Source organism: Aedes aegypti, chromosome 1 (genome assembly GCF_002204515.2).
Source record: "Aedes aegypti strain LVP_AGWG chromosome 1, AaegL5.0 Primary Assembly, whole genome shotgun sequence".
NCBI lineage: Eukaryota > Metazoa > Arthropoda > Insecta > Diptera > Culicidae > Aedes > Aedes aegypti.
Window position 1 is genome coordinate 282,504,162 of NC_035107.1, and position 12,896 is coordinate 282,517,057.

Below are 12,896 nucleotides of genomic sequence, written 5' to 3' on the forward strand. Positions count from 1 at the left end.
GAACTGTAAACACGGTGAACCGATTTTTTGTTCGTCGGAATTCAATTTTTAGACAAAAAAGAACAATATCAACGTTGTTTTTAGTTCATTGCAATTTTATTACTAAGTAATTGGGTTCTATAAATATTGAGGAATATGTTCCCGGATCCAGCATAATCATAATCCGGCGTAAGATGTGAGAAAAAAATAACGTCGGGTGCGGTGTCACATTTTCAGTTTCCACAAAGTTCGATGCGCCGAGAACAACGAAAGAGCAGCGGAAGGTGATGGCTGGACTGCAAGAAATGATGCTAAATGATGGATAAAATATTCTGTTCATATTACTCACCTCAAACATACACACTTAGATCAAATCACCGAATTCGGTAATCCATTTACCGAAATCTCAACAGCTGAATGGTCGGTAATCGGTTCGGTAAACGAATAAATTACGGACCATTCGGTAATTCGCATTTTCGATCCCAGTTGTCAAAACAACCGAATGATCGGTAATCGTTTACCGAAGAACTGTAAACACGGTGAACCGATTTTTTGTTCGTCGGAATTCAATTTTTAGACAAAAAAGAACAATATCAACGTTGTTTTTAGTTCATTGCAATTTTATTACTAAGTAATTGGGTTCTATAAATATTGAGGAATATGTTCCCGGATCCAGCATAATCATAATCCGGCGTAAGATGTGAGAAAAAAATAACGTCGGGTGCGGTGTCACATTTTCAGTTTCCACAAAGTTCGATGCGCCGAGAACAACGAGAGAGCAGCGGAAGGTGATGGCTGGACTGCAAGAAATGATGCTAAATGATGGATAAAATATTCTGTTCATATTACTCACCTCAAACATAACGAAGTGTCCCTAAAATCTATCGGATGATAAAAATAATCGTTTAGATACACCACAGAGATTCGTTGCAACGGGGAAACAACTATACAAGATGAATTCATGCTGTCATTCAGCCAAATTACAGAATTCGGTAGCCTAATAGTCCGTTTACCGAAATTTCAGTAAAATGTTTTACAGGTTTCGGTAATATTACCGATTCACAGATCTGTCGGTAATTTTTTTGACAGATCTTCCACAGTTCACCGTAGTTCGGTAATTTTGTTTTTGGCACGCTGTCAAAAACTGCTTGATTACCGAAACATCGGTAATATCGTGAATTACCGATTTGTTTCGGTGATTTTATTTACCGAACTCGCACACTCTGTTTAAGTGTGTACGTGATGATCTCGTACGTAGAGTCTCGTTCATTTTGACAGCTGAATGTTGTGTTCATTCAGTATCCATCCTACTGTGTGTCAGACGGACCGAAAACCGTAAACGACATTTTAACCGATCATTAATCCAACTTGGTGAAAAAGTAAGTAAATATTTAAATTGTTAACACTTGAAGTCTGCTAATATTGATTTTGTTTTGTCTTGATTTGTTTTTCGTCATAAATGTTAATCGTAATTCACAGAAGCTGCAGCCAGGATGTTTTCGATAGTGACTACCGGACTTACGTGTAAAGTTCAAAATGACACAAATTTGCTCGAGCCTCCAATTTTCCATGAAATAACAACTATAGATTGATTCAATGGAGTTTTTAATAAGAACATCTCCCGCCCGCGTGCAAGAACCAGCTTCTCGGACCATCTAGACCAGTGCTTCCCAAAATTTTCAACTTTCGCCTCCTTGAGGCCAACATGTATCTGAAATCGCCCCCCGAAATATGAGATAAATATTTTATGTAATTAAGTGCTGCACGTCAAAAATGTCTTTGACTCGCATATCCACAGAATATTTTGCGTGCATTACAGGCTACTGAATCAGTTTTTGATACAAGTTCAGCTCAGGTCAAACTATTCGAATGTAATTTATGCATAGCCACCAACTTGTGACGTAGTTGGTGGATGATTCGTTAATGGTGATTACATACTGATGTTTCTTTTATTTATAAAATTACTGTAATAATTTTCAGAAATTGTGAATATTAAATGTTTGAAGTTTCTGAGAACGATTTTTTTTTTTCATTCAATCCAAAAATACTGAACAAATATATCAAAATCCAGAATGTTTTTCAAGTCATATTTCAACGCAACATATAAAAACGGTATTTTTTTCTAAAACCAAGTAAAAAATTGTCAACCAAAATGTCAGTTGTGCAACCGACTCTTCTTTTTTTTCTGTAAAAAAATTTGGATGTCAATGAAAGCAATATAAGCTTCCTAACCTCAAAGTTCCCACATAAAAAATCCTTACATAGAATATTGGGCATTTGCAAAAAGTTCTAAAAATTCTCAAATACATGTTTTGTACATCCAAAATATGTTGTGTTTCAAATGTTATCTGTGAATAATCTTTCGGCCTTGTGGAAATCTCAAATACCGACCATTCTTTAAACTCACATGATATTAAAAACATGAGTGCATGCGTTTGACAATTATCAAGTGTAGTCTATCATAGTTTTGAAATGACCCTGATTGGAGATATATCACGGTGTGCCAGAAACCGTTTTTAACAGAAAAAAATGTCCATGAATTTGGCACCTACCATTCGAAAGATATAGTATTCACGAATCTTCTCCGTGAATTTGAAAATATTCTAACGAGGGAATCGAAAGTTATCGTGATTTGAAAGTTTTGAGCTATTTTGGAAGGAAAATTCACATGCTTATAAATATTCTTCAACGGTTCGTCATTATTAACTTGTAAACCAGCCAAGTTATCACCAGCTTAACATTCAGCATTCGAAACATGTGATATCCAAGCACCTTCTTTGCAAATTTAAAATCATTACGGTAAGAAAATCTGAAGTTACAGTGATTTGTATTTTTATGATTATTTCTGTGAAGTTTAAATTATGGCTGATTTTTATGCCTTCACACTAAAAATATATCATTTGTCAAGTTGACATAAACGTTGAAGTTGCCGTAATTATTCGTGCCGTAAATCAAAATGTGATTGATTTGTAAATCATCGATGACATAAACACGAAAACCAGTAATTTTAAAATTTCTCTGAGAAATGACTTTCAACATTCCGTTGTCTGACCTGGTTTTAAGTTATAAGTAACTGAAAATTAAACGAATGGTAACTCAATTGAAGAGAGTCACGTTGGAGAAACGTCAAACGCCATCGAAAGAAAGCTAAAAGTGTTGTTTTCGAATAATAATTGTTTGGTATTTCAACGTTCCTTCACATCTTCAACTACTGAGATAATCTGAAGAACACGGGGAGTTTTTGGAGTGATTCGCCATCTTCGGAAGCGTGCAGCTATGTGCAGTGCAATTGTTCACCCCATCGCATCGGATCCATAGTGCGTTGTGATGTAGAACGGGAAAGTGGTCTGATGTATGTTGTATGAAATTTGAATTGTGTTGTAGTTTAAACATGTGAATAATAAATATTTATGTCAAATACATGTACTATCATGTTATTTATTCTTATAGCTGCTAAAGAGAATAAGAAAGGAATGTGAGAAGTATTGCTTCCAATGGTTGAGGTTATGTTAATACATAGTTACGTCATATTTCAAAATTACAACATGCGGATTGTTTACTAGTAAAATTACAATTCTGGCTTATAAGACCTGACGCAGAAATAGCAGAAGACGTAATTTTGTGTCATTTTGCTCGCTTTAATATGTCGGGCTTTTGTGACGCAAAATTACATGATTTTTTCCAAGTGTGTTTGTTATGAAAGCGTACATACGTAATTTGCAAATAAAAATGTCTTTGGGGCTGACCCTCGGCATTCAATAAATATAGTAGTCAATTATCTTCGCAGTTAGTTTTAGATTATTTTATCAAAAGACAGCATAACTAGAGTTCTTTGAAGTTTTGGAGTCATTAAGATTTTTTTTTTTTCAATCGTCTAAAATAGTGTTCGAAACACGCATTTAATAGTTTCGGCACAAATTAACTTAACAGATTTGCATTCAACTTATATCTTACATTGAAGAAATGCAGTGTTTCGTTAAATGATAAGCATATGGGTTCGTTTTTGTGAATTTTGTTTCATTTCTGCGCGTTTTGCGGGGCAATGTTTCGTTATGGCCCAAATAAGCATATTGGCGAACCTGAACAATTTGAAAGTGGCACCATGTTGCTCAGTCGAGGTTAGATTATTAACTAGTGAGATCGTTTTGTGCTAGTGTTTTAAATAAGTTAAATATGATGGTTCACATTTTGTTCATGACAGCGAAGGGGATACGTTTATATATGTGTTTGTTCAATTAATAGTTAGTAGGAGTTTATTTATTTATATTATCGTGTTTTGCAAAATATGTATGTGCAACAAGCCTCATATTTTGTTTAGTTCCTAGAATTATTGGATACTATAAGCGTCGACTTTCCCTTTAGATACTGATAGATTACTTTTTGGATTGATGCTGCATGATTTGCATCATGCGAAATCTTTGAATAGTTCGTCATCAAAGGTATCGTCATATTGATTCAGTCATGTTTTATGCATATAAAAGGATTACTTTTTACTTTATTTTTTGTTTTATGTTGATGACTTCATTATGTTTAAAGAGAGGTATAACAGGGTATAACCAGTGAAAATGATGTGATGATCCCTAGGACTATTGTAATTAAGCGTTTTGTTTACCAAGACGAATCTGTAATATAACCACTTTCAATTTTCCAAACTCCCATTGACTTCTCGTGGAAGTGCAGAGGATTCCAACGGCTTCCTCAAAGATAGTATCACGTAAAAACTTATTCCATAACCCCAATTGACATGTATTCGGACGCATCAGGACGCGGTATTGCTTAGTACAAGGAATGATAATTCCATTACTTACACACTGAGAGTGCTGCGACTAATCCTAAGTAACATCCGTTGGATCCTTGTGCATGTATAGTTGCTCTTGTAATAACGGAGAAGCATCAGTAGGCGGTCAATCTAGCTATTAAATCACATTGATCAACATATTGATAAGAATTTGTTGCAATTAGTAGTGGTAAAAACATTGAATGTGGTAATTGAATACTCAAAATTTACTTTATTATAGGTCCAAAACTTCAAAGTACTTTAGTAGTATTGTCTCTAGATAAAGATTTCTCAACCTGCAAAGATGCTTGAATGATCATCTTTTGAATGCCGAGTGTCAGTCATATGGACATTTTTATTTGTAAATTCTGTGCACTAATATAAAAAAAAGCTATAAAAAGCTCTAATTTAGACTTCATAGAAATAATAGTAAATATACAAATCGCTGTATCTTCAGATTTTCTCGACGTAATGATTTCAAATTTACAGGCAAGATGCTTGGATATCACATGATTTGAAAGCTTAATGCAAAGCTGATGGTTACTTGGCTTGTTTACAAGTTAATAATGATGCACCGTTGAAGAATATTTTTAAACATGCGAATATCCCATGCAAAATAGCTTAAAACCTTCAAATCACTATAATTTTCGATTCCCTCGTTAGAATATTTTCAAATTCACGGAGAAGATGCTTGAATACTATATCTTTCGAATGGTAGGTGCCGAATTCATGGACATTTTTTTCTGTTAATAACGGTTTCTGGCACACCGTGATATCGATCCTAGGTAAATATTCCTGGAGTTGATTAAGTTTGGAATTGATTAACCTTCAGATGTGCGGCCTTAAAAATATGAGTAACTGTTTTTAAATGCTCCCGTGTTAGCCTTTTCGCCCCCTTTCTGAATTTTTCGCCCCCCAAATTCTATTTTACAAATTTTCGCCCCCTTGACTCTGAAAATCGCCCCCAGGGGGGCGAATTCGCCCACTTTGAGAATCACTGATCTAGACTATGGAAGCATTGCACCAAATGTGAGAATTAAAGATCATCAGTGCAATAAATAATGCAGTTAAGAAAATTATATCTGAGTTCAATTTACTTTGACTACCTTGAATTTGAAACAATTGATGAAAATCAACGAGAAACAACATGATGTGAACTATAATGTTTGATAAAATACACTGGAATGTCACCTACTCTCCACTAATGCAATTTGTAGAACGTACGAAGAAAACACGTAACAACTACCGGACACACCAGTGAAATGGATGAAGCTCGTGAGTTCATGCGTTCATTCATCGTCACCTATGATTCACGTAAGTGCTACGTGAAAAGTGCGATGGAAAAAATTTGGGGTGGGTAATGTCTGTTACATTACCGCGGGGTTGACGTAGAACTACTATGGACATAACTTCGATCAATTCTGGGTCAGACTCTAACAACAATGCGGTAGCTTTTTGCAAATGATAGGATGTTTGATGAAAGATGATAGGTGCTGCGATTGTGAGTTTTAAGGGAGATCTTTCTTTTGGTTTGGCCAACCAAGAGCTTTGGCATGAAATATTTTAAACCCTAAAACTTTTCGAAATTCCTCGATCAGCACCTCAATCAAAATACAAGGCATAAAAGGCTCATGTCGTTTACTTACAGAATTCTACATACCTGTCCAATTGGTTCAATAACTGTTTTAAAAGATAACGTTGATTTCAATCAAATCTATAGATAGAGGTGCTGGAGAAAGGAAGAGAAAAAGAAGGCAATTCCTAAGCAAAACACCACCATGTTTCAAAGACCGCCGTGATGAAGAAGACCCCGAAGAAGCCGCCAACGCAAACCTCATCGGGCAAGGAGGATTTCAACCAGTGCGTCGTCAAAATGTGTCTGTGTGACTCGAATTCAACAACAATCTTTTCAGGGCCAACAAAGGTGTACTAAAGAATTATTTGTGTAATATTTCCTAGTGTGTAAATTACATACTTGCTATAATATCTTAATTCATCTCATAGCATCATACAATACACAATGGTCGGGCTCCATATAAAGGAGCGGCCAAAACTACCAAAACACTTTTTTGAGATTTTTATGGTTTTTATCATTTTAAGATATACCTCATGTTTTATATTATTATGATTCCTAATTGAAATTGAACTGAAATTTAAATTTCTTTGACTTTTATGACGTCGAACTGACTGAAGTCAAAAAATTGAAAAATGTAACAATAAAATAAAGTACAAAATTACACACTCAATCACGATTTGCTTGTTCGGTATTTTTTTATACTGGGTACGAATTGTAAATCATAAAAAATACCGAACTTTCAGCTTTTTGATTGAAAACTTCTGAGGTTCAGTAATAATTTTTACTTTTTACTGAACTACGGTTGCTGTCAGACCCAATTTTCCAGCAGTACCGAACAGGCCGAAAAGTCAGTAAAAACAATTACCGACTATTCAGTAGTTGATGTTTTTTACTGATTTGTCGTCAAAATAAAATCAAAACAAACTTATGCGCATGCGGGGAAGTGTCAAATGAGAATCACCTGCTGTAAAATCGTCCGGCGCCGGGAGACACGGCTATGGCAACCAATCTTTTCCTGCACTTATTTTGCGCTTTCTTGTGGTAAGTAGTCGAAATTAAGTGAAAAACTCAACCATTTTAGGCAACCAAAAAGGCTCAGGACTGCTTACGTTGGTAAATTTGGTTGGTTTACATACAAGAGGTAAATTCATCTGCATCATTGAGTTTGCCTCTTGTATGCAAACCATCCAAATAATGATTTTGTCACACATTTTTCGGTTACTTCCACTACCGTAAATGTTTATTCGTACGAAAAATGCATGTCGATGTCCATGTTCATGTCGATTGGGTTTTAATTTGTATTGATTTCTGAAAAAACAGTATCCGGAAAAGCAAAGCATGGAGGAGCATGGGAAACTGGAAAGTCAGTAAAAACGCTCTACAATTTTACTGACTAAGTCAGTAATTTCCATCAATCAAAACATATTGTGATTTACTGGGTTTTTTCGGTAATCGTAAAAATTACCGAAAAAACCGTAGTTCCAAAACCCAGTAAAATTTCACTGGGGTCGGTAATCTGAATTGGCTGTGTAATATTTAAGGAATGCAATATTTTCCCAAAGTTACGCCCTATCTAAAAGGTTATGGTTCAACACTTTTATCGAGCATGAGGATGGAAACAAATATTTGGTTGAAGCTTCAATACTGTTCAATATTACACTTTCGTAAATTTGACGATTTTTTACATTAAAAACAACTCTTGTCGCGTCATGTCGCCGCCATTTCGAATATTGCACTTTCAAAAGCATCCTTAGACCTTACAAAAAACGTTTAAATTTTTTGCAGAAATTTGCTGATTTGCAAGTTAGAGCTTTTTAAATAATTCAATATTTTCATACATTTTGACGATATTTTTCATACAAAGTTTATATAAAATATTTTTAAACACTCTTCATACATATTTTGATCAAACTCGTTAAAAATACAAACAAAATTTGTACTTTCAGCAAAATTAGATTGCATTTCTAATAAAAAAAACCTTTTTAAAAAAAGTTACGTAATATGTGAATAACCCCTTCTGAAACAATAAAAACTCCAAAAAACATATTCAGATTACATAATTCATCGATTTCGGCGATAAAATTAGTTTGTATCAGATTTATTACGAATAATCGACGATAATTTGAGGATGTTTCCGAGGACGCTGCTGCAGTGCCGTCGGGATGCAATAACAGCATAAGACATAACCTTGACAAGACATCAGTTTCATATAGCTTATTTTCTATTTAGCCTATTTCTTCGCCTGCTGATCTGGTAAATAGGCTATATGAAAATCACAGGGATTAAGTCGAAATCTAGAAACGTAGCTCAATCTTGAGCGATTGCACTTACCCGAAGACTGGCAGCTTTTCGGATCAGCCGATCATGAGGCTTCTTGTAGTGGTGCCTAACGGGATTGTGTCTTGACTGTACCGATGCTGCGATCATCACGAGGAGCTCTTACTAGCTCGAAAGTTTGAATGATATGAACCGAATCAGTCGAAAGTAGTATTTTTACACAATTTGAATAGCAGACGATGTCCCTTCCTTGCATATTCTTGTCTTCTTCTAATCGACCAATCTGGGACATAAGGTATATGATGTTGATGTCTTAATGATGTGTTCGTATGGACAATAAAACATTATTTTAATAGTTTACAATAAATGAAAAAAAAAAACACAAATGTTTTGCCTTCGAGCAAATTTCAATTATTTCTGATCAATGTGCGTAAAGGTTATGGAAATCGGAATTCGACCAGCTCGAAAGCGGGAAACTCTTACCAGCTCGAAAGCGGGAAAGGAATGAAAATGAATCCGACGAAGGCAGCATGTTTTATAATCTTAAAATAGCAGATGATGCTCCTCCCTCTTGTGCTCTTCGCTTTCTGATCGACCAATCTGGGAAATGGGTATGTGCCAATAATGTGTTGGGCTTAGAATTACTTGAAAATAGCGGAGAATGCTGATGCTTGAGAAATTGGTCGACCATGAATTGTTGGAAGGGTTGACAATCCCTAAATATTCAATACTTAACTATTGATAATCAATAGTTTTCTTCATTATGAAGGTAAATTTCTGATCCATGGGTGCCAAAATTATTACACTTGTTCAATGAGAATATTTTTTCAAAAGCGTTCTAAATATGCCGCAATTTTGTTACATGTGATATTTTTTCAAATCAAAGTGTTCCTATGAAATTTGACGCTGACATCAAAGACGCTGTTGGAAATGCCATTCTATTTTACATTCGTTGTGAAATGTTGAGCACTCACCCCGACGGCACTGCAGCAGCGCCCGCGAATACAGTCACAAATTGTTGAGTCATAAATTATTCATGACAAATGAAATTTTGTATGAAGCTGTGAAATTTTTTTTAGGAATGTAAGAAGTCATAAATAAAGCCGGAAATATTTCTCTTTTAACTCATTTCCACTAATTTGAAGGCCCTAAAAAGGGCCGATGGCTTTGTTAGCTAAATTTGAGCAAGTTATTTGCTTATACGACGAACCAGCTGAATGTTTCGTGTCTGGAAACGTTGCTCAGTCTTGAAATCTTAAGCGATTTCACAAGTCCAACGCTCGATTAGCAGCTCCTCGGCCCAGCAACTCAGGGGGCTTCTGTTGTTTGTTCCTAACGGGATTGCGTCTTGACCACCAATGTTGATTTTATCACGAGTCGAAATCTTGAAGTGTCAACAGCTCCTCGGCCGATGAAATTTGCGGCGGCGATGACGATGGCTGGGTGAACGCAAACAAGCGGTGATCCGCAAAGCAACAATGACTCGCACGACCGTGTTCACAGTTCAACCGCAAATTCTCCTGTGGACTGCTCCCTCTTCTTCTTCTTGGCGGCGGCAGCGGTGATGGCTTTAGCTTCGGACAGCATCTTCTCTCGCTCGCTCGACAGTTTGATTAGAGCCAAGCAAGACAAACGGGGGCGTCCTTCGCTATCGATGTATGTGCCTGAGAAACACGACCGGTCAGAGCAAGCCGATCTGTTGCCTGCTGAGATGCGAGCCAATCGGAGAGTGAAAAGCAAATGACGTCAACTTTTCTCTAGCACCCCTATTTATAGATTTGCTTGAAATCAACGTTCTCTTTTAAAACAGTTAGAAAGCTTTCTGGACAGGCATGTGGGATTCAGTAAGTGAACGACATGAACCTTTGATGTCTTGTCCTTCGATTGATGTGCTAATCATGGAATTTCGTTAAACCAGCAAAAAGTTATGAGCGTTCAAAATATTTCATGCCAACGTAACGCTCTTGGTTTTGAAATTCCAATTTCACTCCTGTATAGAGAAGAAAGACGTAGTTCTACGTCAAAAACTACGTATGTTTTCATGTAGCCTTGACGTGTGGATTATTTTGAGTGATACACTGAGGCAAAAATCTCGCATGATTTTTATAAGATCGCACTAATGAACGCGTTTTTTTATTATTTTTTTGTTGGTTCATAAGACACTTGCGTATTTCATTCGACGAGATTGAGATTCATAAGACAAGTGTAATTTTTTCATAACAATAAATTGTCAATGTCATAAGAACGCTTATGAACCCCATTGCTCATCATTGTGAAGAACCACGTGAGGCAAATTTTCTCGGTACAGCCATTTCACTATCAGAAATTCAATATGGCTTCCGAAATGGACGTGTTTGCTGATTTGTCGCTGGCTGACTCCGTTTCTAATGCATCAAAGGGTAAATATTTTCTATTTATCATCAATTCCGCTGTAACTAACACTTTCTTTCGATCAGATTAAGGAATTGGATCCAAAGAATAAGATTTTTGAATGAAAATTCAGAACAATTTGTATGACGCGTAAGAAATCACAAACCCCCCTCATCCATTAATCCGTCCCTAACGTAAACCTGCACCAATTCAGGCGTTCTTCACAACTTTTCTCAATAATGTTTCGCTGCTATAATATACTTCTTCGCGTTCAAAATAGGATAGCCAACTAGAGAAAATCGAATTTTCATTCATTTTGTCGTATCACAAATCGATTCTAATGCTTACAGTAAAGTGCTTTAATCGAATTGCGATACGACAAAATGGATGAAAATTTGATTTTCCCAAGTTGGTTTACCTATATTTCAACGCGGATTAGTATTATTCATTCATTGAAATTTATAATCTAAAGCTCAAATTACACAAGACAGTCTTATGGATCAGAACGTAATTCATAAGACTATCTATGGATTTTGTTATCAAGTCAATGCTGGTTCATAAGATCATCTTACGAAATACCTTCGAGGTGTATTATGGAAACAACATCTGCCGAAAACCATACGATGGTCTTATGAATTTCAAAGATTTTTCTTGTGTCGTAATTCCATAAGCAAATCTTATGACAGTCTTACGTTTGCTTTCCTCAGTGTAGTATACTGCGTTGAAACGCACATGCGCAAGTGTCTATGCACGAAAAATCGCTAGAAGGTAAGCGAAAAATATTTGTATGGCGAAAAGCATCTAAGGCGGCATCCACAAATTACGTAACGCTCTAGGGGGAGGGGGGGGAGTAGGCTTAAGCGTTACGGCTCATACAAAAATTCGAAATTTTTCATACAAAAAGCATTACGGAGGGGGGGGGGAGAGGGGGTCAAAAATTTCAAATTTTAGCGTTACGTAATAAATGGATGCCACCTAACGAATTATTTCTCAAAACTGGGAACTATTGAGCATTTTGCACCTTATTAGACTACTGTGCAGAAAATATTTGCACAGTGAACAATTGCACACTTCACACAACCACGTACTTTAGAGTTTGACAGCATGCTTTGATATTGACTTTTTAAGTGTTTGTTTTGATTTGGGGAAATGATTCAACTGACGAACTAAATTTACTCGGTCCGGGAATGCAATCCGAACATTGCCAGAAATGCCACCCAAAGAAAGATACAATGGCTTGTGCAGAATTCATACCCGGTATACCTCTAGATGACGAGTTAAGTTCGATCCTCAACGTAAAATAGTTGGATGAGCCGTTGGACAGCGGCGAGGATCAAGTTGGTAAAAGTTCTTCCGCTAGGAGGAATGCTGAATCGCTAATCGATTACGTACTGTATCTGCGGAAACAACTCTGATTCCAAAGACGATTTAGATGATGGATCATCAGATAATATCTTCACAAAGAAATAAAAATGCCCATCCCCATTGCAGATGCTGGCTATTGGCTGCCGCTCGCGATTTTAAGACCCAGGAAAAGGGACAAGGGAAATGAAGTTTGTTTGTGGGATGTAGCTGGCAATACGGTAGACACTTTTCTATACCAATGCTAATTACTTTCTAATAAACATAACTAAAAAGAAGTTTTCATTTCTCTGCTTGGAATTATTTTGAAACGTCATAAATAGCTTTCGAGGCATACGCCTACTGATGTTAGTGAGTGTGCAAATTGTCTCTAGCACATGAACAATTTCAATAGAATCTAAAAATTCGTGCAATGGTCAATATTTTCGAAAAAATATTTGGTACCGGTTGTGCGTGATGATGATGGCTTTCACGCCTATTAAATATTTTTTCGATTAAAGCTTTCATTTCCGAGAAATTTGAAGTTAGATGAGGAAAACCTCATACAAAATTAAA